The 10,194-nt window shown below is 48.5% G+C and overlaps 1 pseudogene; it reads left to right on the forward strand.

Annotated features, from left to right (window-relative positions):
- Positions 1–9,256: 9,256 nt before the first annotated feature.
- On the forward strand, positions 9,257–9,375 carry LOC136654818 (5S ribosomal RNA; annotated as a pseudogene).
- The last annotated feature ends 819 nt before the right edge of the window (positions 9,376–10,194 follow it).

Genomic DNA, 10,194 nt, shown 5'->3' on the forward strand with positions numbered 1-10,194 from the left:
TTCACTCCCAAAGCAAACTACACCTAAGCCAAAACTTGGACCAACTTGTCTATATGTCGATGGAAGCCACATGGGGTCTGCTGGTCTTGGCATCAGGCCAACCTATATCTCTCCCCCCACCCACCCCGCCCTGCCATGTCCTTTTCACTGCAGGTTTGGGGTTGGCTAAACAGCCTGATCTGTGGCCTCCTGAACAGGCAAAGGAACCACAACAGAAAGACAAATCCCCATGAAGGGGGGACAGAGAAGCGAGGGTGTGGGAGTGCCTCAAAAACCCAAGAGCCAGCCAGATCACATGCTAGAAGAGGGAAAGTCAATGTTCTTCTTCCTCCTCCTCCGATCATGACCTCTAGGCAGTGGCAAGGCTGGAGATGGTGAGGGCATCTTTCCCAATCAGTGGCCAACGTGTTGCCCTTTGGGGTATAACCAGTCAGGGATCCATGAGGGCCACCAGCTGCTCCTGACTTGGGGACCAGTGGCCGGAGCCCCGCACAAGCATCCTTCCTCTCCCTCCTCCCCCTGCCTCCTCCCCTCTGCCCCTGCCAGCCTTGGCTGTGCCTTGCCCACCGACCCCTCTTCGCCTAGCTCTCCCTGGCTCTGCTGCTCTGGCTGCCTGGCTCCCCCCTTTACCCTCTTCTCTCCCCCCCCCGCCGGCCCTCCCCTCCCCCTCGCTTCCTCCTCCCCCTCCCCCTCCCTCCCTCCCTCGCCTCCAGTATTAGTATTCCTCTCCCGTCCCTGCTGCTCGCAGGAGCGCTTTTGCTGCAGCGCTCCCGACGTCGTTGGTTGGTTGGCTGCTCGGGTCGAGGCTTCTTCCTTGGCAGCCGGGTGGGAGCCACTGGACGACGCTGCTGCTGTGGGGTCTTGGCTTGGTCCTTCGCTCACCCCCCCCCCAAAGGCCTCGGTGGGGGCTCCCCGTGGGAGTCTGATCCGGGATCTGTATGGAGCCCACGCGTTAAGGGGATCGGGGGCGCCTGCAGCCTCCCCCCCCTTTGCCCCCCAAGTGGGCACGCAGGAGGGAGCCACCAGCTGCGCCAACCGTGCCAGAGAAAGGGGGCAGGGGATGTTCCCTCCACGACGACCCACACTTTGGTGAGTGTGGGGGGAAGGACAGGGTGGGGAAGCTGGGTGGGCTTTTTTTGGGGGGGGGGCTAAGCATCCAGTCCTTGAAAGGGGCGTATGAAAGAATGGGTGTTCCTGTATGGATGATGGAGGGGGGGGCTTTAAAGAGGTTAGATTGGGACAACGGGGGGGGGGTTGCAGAATGAGAACTGATAGTGGGAGAGAAATGGATGGGGGGGGTTGATGGATGGAAGTTGCTATGGAAACTGTACCATCTCCCCCTTTTTCAGTAGCTGAAAAAAAATGCCTCACTGCCACCCCCTCCCCACAGGCCTGGTATCCCAACCCCCTTCTACCTGCCCCCCAATTCTACCCCACTCTCCAAAGTCCGGCTCGTCCCCATTTCATCAGACACCTCCCTGCACCAGAGATATTTGCAAACTATATTTCTGCCCTCTCCAGAGCCCGCCCCATCTTGAGCCCCCTCCCCCCATTGCCTGCTCCCATAGCAACACACTTTGCGTTCCCATCAATCTATGCTTATTACTCAGGTCTGATGCCACACCTCCCCAATGTGTGTGGTGGGGGGGGGGAGGAAGAGACCCTCTATTGATGAGCCCTATCTAGGCCTAGCTCTGACCAAACTTATCTTTCCTCTGATCCCAATGATTAGGACCTCCCCGTGCCTCCCCTTTGCAATCTTCCACTTCCCTTTGGGGGGGATGCAGACCGCTTTCTCCTTTTAACTCTCTTTTGAATCTGCTTCTTTCCTGATGCCAATTAACCTGGCTACACCTTCTCCCCCCCCCCCAGTTGGAGCCAGCCAGACCACTCCCCACATTTCTCACCGTGAACTTGCTGGAAGTCACTGGTTGTGTCCTGCTTTCCTTTAATTAACCCACTCCCAGCAGTGACACCAATCACAAGATCCTCACATCTCTCTCCACAGAAATATCCCATTCCCACATCCCTAATGACCCCCCCCCCATCTCAACTGACTGAGCCTATTGCCACTCCCCCAGTGCGGTCCAGGTGCCCAGGCTCTCCACCTTCCAGTGTATATCTACAGACATTGGGGACTATCTGGCTCCTGTCTCCAACCCCCCCCCCTTTATGTGTCAGCATTGCACCTTCTACCTTTGTCCACTGCCAGAGCCACCCCCCTCCACATTTCTCTCCCCTCCCACTCATTGTCCCTCAAGACGCCCCCAGTTTTTCCTCTCATTCATTATTATCTCCAATCTGGGATCTTTCTCTTCTCCCCACATCTTGGGCCCCACTGCACCCACCCATTCTCCACTTGAGCTGAACTGGACATTTCTGCAAGTTCCCACAAGCCCTTCCAAACAACTATTCCTGTGGACCCTAAGGATACTCCATCAACCCCACCACTGTGAGCATACTGAACCATAGATTTGACCAGCCCCATCCTTTTCTTTCAACCTCCTATGGACTTTGCTCAATCCTTTTACATCACTCACCAAGGGCCTCACTTGGCTTCCTGTTTCTCCTATCCCACAAACTTTTCTGGGTCCACCATCACCCATAATTCCCATAATATTTCCCCTTCCAATTCAGACTCCATTGGCTCTGCTTTCAGCCTTTCGCCACTACATTCCACTTTCTCCACTTCAATCACTTGGACTTTCCCAAACACAGTGTTTTATTGATAACAAGAACATTGCCTCAAGGTCTAATTCTCACAAGCAGCAGGTGAGGAAGTAAACTTGTGTCTTGACTGTACCACTTCACATGGCTAGTGTGAGACTCGCATGACAAAATGCCCCCTCCCTCCCCAAAAGTCTCACTAGAAAAAGAGAATCTGGGCTAGAATCCATCTAGTTTTCCAGGTGTATGGACTCTTTTGTTCACTGAAGAACATTTCATTAGGTGTGCTCACAACAGCAATCTGAAGTGGTACAGTCAAGATTCAGGGTTAACCTCGCCACCTGCTGTTTGGATTAGGCCTTAGTGTGGAGAAATCTCTTTGAACAGGATATTTGCTGACAATGTAACTTCATAGACTGATTTGGAGTGAAGTGTTGGTGAAAGGGAATTGTGGGGGGGGGGGAAGGCTGAGGATATTGGAATGACAAATTTATGCTGAAAGTGGGGACACGTCTTCCTCGATTATTGTAAGGGTTTTAGGGCTGGGGAGGATCTTGGAATGGAGAACTGATCCTGAGGAATATATCCGGCTGTTCTGGCTTTGGATGAGTCCCGAATGCTGGGATTTGTGGGGTTCATTTGGTGCCTGTTGGGGGACAGCAGACAATGGAGGGTTGAGCTTCATGTACGGACGCACTGTGTTTGGGACAGAGTCACAAATGCAAAGGGGATGCCAGATTAGGACGCCAACATTGTGGGGAATAAGATTTTGAGGGTAGAGTGGAGGATCTGAGGGTTGGGATCCTGCAGTGTGCCTGTGTGCCTGTGCTTGTGTGTTGAGAAGTAGATTCAAATCCCAGAATGAGTGGATATTTTGCAGTGCCACAATGGGGGTGAAATAGTGAGGTAAAATTTTGTATGGGTGCCAGGCTGGGGGCTGACACACACATACACACACACCACTCTCCGTTCCCCTTCCTAGAAGGGTGTCAGTAATAGGAAGCCCTGAGACAAGGATGATTAATGTATCCCTGCATGTGTATAAAATGTGGTGGCGGGTTATGGTGATGGCAAATGAAGGCGTCTTTTGACAAGGGGCACGTTGAGGGCGATGTGGGGTGTGCGTGTAGAACATTAACCGTACATAGATACTGCTGAAGGGAGAAAGAGAAGTGGAGGCAGATGTCACTGGCTTTGGCCTGGATCACTGTTCACAGGAGAATGTGGTAACAGACATGTGGGGAGGATCATGAAGGGCGGGAGATCCATTTGTAGTGTAAACAGCTGACTTATTAATTATGGAATATATACCATGAGCTTTGGCCTGTATATGCAAATTTGGGGAGTGTGTTCCCTAGCTGTGGTGTAATCTTTGAAAAATATTTTTAAGGTTTAAAAAAAAATATTTGGAACACTCACACATACACACATGTACATGTATGTACAGTATATGCTTGCGTGTGTGTGTGTGTGTGTGTGTGTGTGTGTGTGTGTGTGTGTACATGTATATAAAAACTGTAGATGGCTACAGCTGCCAGAAAAGGTGGTCAGAAGGATGTACTGCAAATAGTTACCATGGCAATGGGAACTAGAGGAATGGGGATGAAAGGACAGACTGAGAAAGAACCCCTTTGAGTTTCCACCCCATGAGTGTGGTGCTGCCATACCCCTTCCCAGTATCTTCTCCCCGTCATACAAAACAGTTATACAGATGTGGTGGGATGAGAGGAAGAGCGGAGGGAATCTGGATTAATCTGACAGAAAGGGTGCGTGTTCAACCGAGAGATGTTTTGTGCATGTGTGAATAGATGGATCTGTTCCTTCTGCTGGGTGCAGAGGCAGGGAACTGGTAGCAGGCATGGGGTGAGATTGCAGAGTAGAGGTAACCATATAAGATCACCTAGTAAGTTGTGAGGGTTGGGGATTTTAGGGGAATTGTCTAGATGTCACTTCTAGATGGCGCGATAGCTTGGAACATTTTCCTTTAGGGAGCTCATCTTTCCCAGACATGTAGATTACATTACTGCACTTTGCATTGTGTTTATTCACAGGGAATTGACTGTGTGCTCTCTTCTTAAGCACAACTCAGAATCCAATCTCTCCACTCCCTCTTTTCCCTGGAAAAATCCTGCTGCAGGCCTGAGCTTAGAACCCTCCCGGGGAGTTGTAGAAACCCTGTTAATTGCCCAAAACCAACATAGAGCCTGAATTCAGTGGTTAGAGTTCAGGAGACAAATCATGACCAAAAAAATGGTCACTGAACTTGAGTTTGAATCAGAATGGTTTGACTGGTACCAGGACCTATGCAGTGAAAACCCTGGGTGCCTAAAAATTGAACTTCTTTTGTTTTCCTTGGCCTGCACAACACTGAATCCTGGGAATTCAAAATCTTTTTCTTGGTCTGATTATTATTATTCTACAATCCTTCCTGTGGTCATCGTTACAGCGACATTGTTGGGTATGTAATTTTGATGGCAATTTAAGCCATTTCTGCCTAACATTGTATATACGCGACTGGGACCAAATGTGTACACATGTGGGCTGGGCAGAAATGGGTTAAAATAATGTATAATATACCTCCCCCCTCCCACCCTGGGAACTGCAGACCAAACTTTCTGGCAAGAATAACCTCCCCTCTCATGCTGCCCTGGAATTTGAGAATGAACCAACTTTCTTACCTTTCCTTAGAGTTAGCGTATTGTAGGGTTGGCCTTTAGGGGGCTTGCGTATGTGTACTTACACCCTGTAAGAACCTTATTTGAAGGAATGAATAGTCACTGGAATGCCACGATCCCATCGCTGAACTCAGGATGGAATCAGAATGGTTATAAGGTGCTTCTCCAGTGGCCACAGAGAAATTAACTGTCCTTTAGAATGGCCATGGCAATACATTGGGAATGGTTGGGATCCTGCACAATTGCCTTTTGGGAATATCAGGAGCTCCACAACCAGCAACAAGAACACACTGTGAGCTCCTCAAAAGATTTCGGTGGTACTCCTCCCGCTTTTCCTAAACAAAAACAATACTTAATGGTCACACAACATTCTTCCCTTATGCTCACATACATTATTTCAGTAATCCTTACACTAATCCTGTATGGTAGGCCCATAAGATTATCACAATATTGCAGATGTGGCTGGGGGGAGTGGAGTTGGGGAGAAGAGGCTGAGGCTTGCTTAAAACTGCTTAGTGCAGTGTTTCTCAAACTGTGAGCCGGGAGCAACCAGGTGGGTTGCGAGCCAATTGCAGGTGGGTCTTGTTCATTTCAATTTTTTATTTTTAATAGACTTGATGCTACCATGGTATATGACTGCATCTGGGGAAATGCTACCGATCTGTACTATGAACAAGCTACTATGTATATGTTTTTAACAATGATAGTAAATGGGATTTACTCCTGGGTAAGTGTGATTGCAGCCTAGGATTGTTAAAAATTTTCCAGCTTGATGATGGCATTTCCGGTCATGACATCACTTCTTGTGGGTCTTGACAGATTCTCATTCTAAAAAGTGGGTCTTGGTGCTCAAAGTTTAGTGGCTTAGTTGGCTTGTGGCTGAAATGAGATTCAAGTGGAAGACCTTCCAACACAAAACTCCGAGGTGGTGTTCTTCAGCAGCTCCTACAAATGTGTGGGCACCAAACCCGTGGGTGGTGTGCTCTATTGCATTAAGAGAAGGTGATTCCTGAGGACTTCGCAGTCTCTGAGTGTCAGATTGTGGTGTGGAAGATCCAAGTTCAAATTCTTATTCAGCCGTGAAGCTTATGGGGTGACCTTGATCCACCCACTGTGTCTCAGCCTAATGTACCTTGTAGAACTGAGGATAAAATTATCAGGTACCATGAATGCTGCTCTGAGCTCCTGGGAGAAAGTGTGGGGTGAAAATGTAATACGTTAATTAAACATAGTTGAGGGGGTGGCAGTATGTGGGTTGGAGTTAGCTATCCATGGGAGCTGGATCTTGGCATCAGCAGTAGTGGATTCTCTGTGTGAGAGGCAGTGGGGGGGGGGAGTTTGGGTTTCTCATATTACCTTATAACCTGTAGGTGGTTGGTTGATATGGAAGTATCACTGTGTTGTAGTATGGGCAATGGAGCCTTTTGTGCCAGGAGGGTTAAAAATAAAGCACAAGTTCATTCATGAGAAACCAAAGCGGGGAACTTGTGAACTATTGAGTCGACGGCTGAAGCAGGACTTTTAACCTGATCTTCCAAGCTCTGCTGGAATGTTCTGAAAATCAGTGGCATTCCTGGGAGGGGGTCAAATATCCAAGGGTGTCATGCCTCTGGGGCAGTGCCACCTTCCTTGCCATCCCCGTCCCCATCTAGGGGCCTTTGGAGGCCTCCAGAAGACCTTAAAGACTCACATCTGTTTTTTGGCTGGAAATGGGGTTTAAAGGCCTTCTGGAAGCCTCCAAAGGCCGCCAGAAAGCAGGGGGCGGCACTTGGTGGGGGACCACACCCTGCGGTCCTGGCCCTGAGCAGCATAGGGGCCAAGATCTCCTGTGCTGGAAATCCCAAATGTAAAAAGGGCAGTGCTATGAGTTGCATGATGGACAGTGCAAGGATGGTGGAATGAGAAAGTAATGCTTGGTTTAAAGGCAGAGGAGGTGGGAATGGCGGTAGATAAACTGAAGGATGTGTCTGGGAGATGGACAGTGCAGTCGACAGAGAAGTTTTAGGCAAGCGCTTGTGTGGGTCTGAATTAAAATACCAGCTCTGCCATGTCAGTATCTCTCTTTGTGGCTTCAGGCGATTGCCTCTTCTCAGCTTCGGTTACCCATCTGTAAAATGGGTGTGACAGCTGTCCAGGTCACCATGAAAAGGAACTGGGAAGACAATGGAAGTGGAAGACAATGTTATCTGCAGACGGTTCTATTTGGAACAGAAAAGTGGTTTGTGTACAGAAGGTCGCAGATTCAGCAGAGGGTTGGAGCGCAAGTGTTTTACAGGTGTACGTGATAAGAGGCCATAAAGATGGAATTAAACTTTGCATCAGCTGGAATGTTGGGAAAATATTAATGCTGGTAGCTGACATTTTGCTTTGAAAAATTCAAGTGGGCACAGGCCCAGTATTTTGCGCACTTAAAGAAAAAAAAAAGTACAATTCCAACAGCACCCATGACTGGAAATGCTACAAAACAGCTTAAAATGGAGAAACTCAGTGGCAAAATTCAATTCACATTTGAGGTGGGACACAATTTTGCACAAGTGTGTCTACTCGAGAGATGAAATGTGGGGGGTGAGGGAGGTGGTTGGGGTGATGTACGTGAGAGCTGACTGGGAAGTAGGCTAGAGGGGAAGATGTCACAGAACATTGGTGTGACCAGGGGAGGAGATGTGTGATGGGAAAAGCTGGGAATGAGTGACAGTTGTCACTGGTCAGGGCATGATAACAGAAAAAAGTCATCCGCAGCTCATCTCCTTTGACTATCCCTGTTTCAGGGTCCAGTCCTTTGTACAAGCTGGTGTAGTGATTCAGAAGTTGGACTTAGACCTGGAAGATCAAGGTTTAAATCCCGGCTCAGCCATGAAGCTTCCTGGATGACCTTGGGCCAGTCACTCTCTCTTAGCCTCATCCACCTTACGAGGTTGTTGTGAGGACAAAAGGGGGGGAGGAACCATGTACACCACCTGGAGCTCCTTGGAGGAAGGGTGGTATAAAAAGGTGAAAAATGAATAAATACAGGTCTCTGGTGGGTGATAGTTACATCCCTGGGCAATGGATGATCATCCATTGCCTCCTGAGCACCTGTATGTAAATGAATGCGTATGATTATTCTCAGCCTGCAGTGTTGCACACAGTCACTGTGGAGCTATATTGTGACCAATTGATAATAGAGTACAGCTATCACCATCCCCACCCCAATATGTTTATTGGGGCATTTGGTGGGCCGCTGTGAGATACAGGAAGCTGGACTAGATGGGCCTATGGCCTGATCCAGTGGGGCTGTTCTTATGTTCCTATGTTCTTATGTTTAGCCCAAATACTATCTTGGCTTTTGACTATAAATGACTGGATTTTGCACAGTCTATAATTGCAGCAGACCAAACAGAGCACTGTGTGAAATGGTGGGAGTAGTTGCCTTGCCAGCAATTCCTGGTATGAGGATAGGTGTGTTACGAGCATGTCAACTGTGGAATGTTGAAGGGCATGAAAGTTCCTTTTAATAGCCTGCACGTGTTCACATGTACCTATGACACTGGGTGTGTTTGTGTGTCAGAGACACACATTGGCCACACCTTGGCAGCCTAATGGAGAAAAGGAACCCTTCCTGTCTAGAGAAGATTCTGATCCTGGTAGCCTAGAGATTATTCTTATTTATTCATTTATTTAAAAGATTTATACCCCGCCTTTCTACCTCACAAAGGGCACTCAAGGCGGCGTACAAATAAAACGATATTAAAACATTAGTATAATACAATAAAAACAGTAAAACGCAATAAACTCAGATGGATTACAATTAGAATACATTTCATAAAAAAGCGCCAACCCCCCCGTGCCACCATTCAAAGGCTTCCCTAAATAGAAAGGTCTTAAGACGCCACTGGAAGGACTCCAAAGAGAGAGCTGTTCTCAGTTCGAACTTACATTGAAGCGCATCTGCCATGCACATGCCTGATCTCATCTGATCTCAGAAGCTAAGCAGGGTCAGGCCTGGTTAGTACTTGGATGGGAGACCGCATGGGAATACCAGGTGCTGTAGGCTTATACCATAGTCTTTCGAGACTGAAGGTTGCCAACCATCTCTCAGTTCGAAGGGGAGGGAGGGAATTCCACATGCAAGGTGCCACCACCGAGAAGGCCCTATTTCTTACTGCCATACCCCTCAGTTAGAAGGGCCCCCTCTGATGTCCTGAGAGGACAGGTAGAATTGTATAGAAGGAGGCAGTCCCCCAAATACCCTGAGCCTGAGCCATAAAGGGCTTTAAAAGTCAGATCTTGCACTTTGAATTGAGCCCAGAAACAAACCGGCAGCCAGTGTAGTAGCTAAAGCAAAGGCCTGACAGAGTCAAACTTATGAGCCGCAGCAAACCACATGTGTGGACTTATTCTGTGCTTATGTCCCTCCCCCTGGAGTTTACCAGGCAGTTACGGTTTACAAGTCTGGTTTAGAGGGGCTAAATAACAGAAAGGAGAATTGTGGGCTTGCAGCCAGGAGGCATGGAGCAGAATGAAGAGTAGAAGCTGGATTCATGGGATCTGTGTCTCTGTGCCACGGACATAGTTAGCCTCTTGGCTCTTTAAAAAGAAATGCTGGGTTGTCCACTTTCAGAATCAACCGCTCTGCACACCACACCTTGTGTGGGGCACTTTCATGTGTTCTGGTTACTCGGGGTCGACTCTCATGTTTCTTGCTGTTGACCCCTTGCCACTCAGAGATTCAGGCACCTGTCCAAAAGAGTGCGTACAAAGTAATTTGTATGTAATGCCACCTCCCTCTCCCTCCCTCCCACCTTTTTCATTCAGCGCAAACTTTTGCCTCTGTCACAGATTGAAACTCAGTGCTTCTCAAACTTTTTAGTAC

Source organism: Tiliqua scincoides, chromosome 5, assembly GCF_035046505.1.
Source record: "Tiliqua scincoides isolate rTilSci1 chromosome 5, rTilSci1.hap2, whole genome shotgun sequence".
In the NCBI taxonomy this organism is placed as follows: Eukaryota; Metazoa; Chordata; class Lepidosauria; order Squamata; family Scincidae; genus Tiliqua; species Tiliqua scincoides.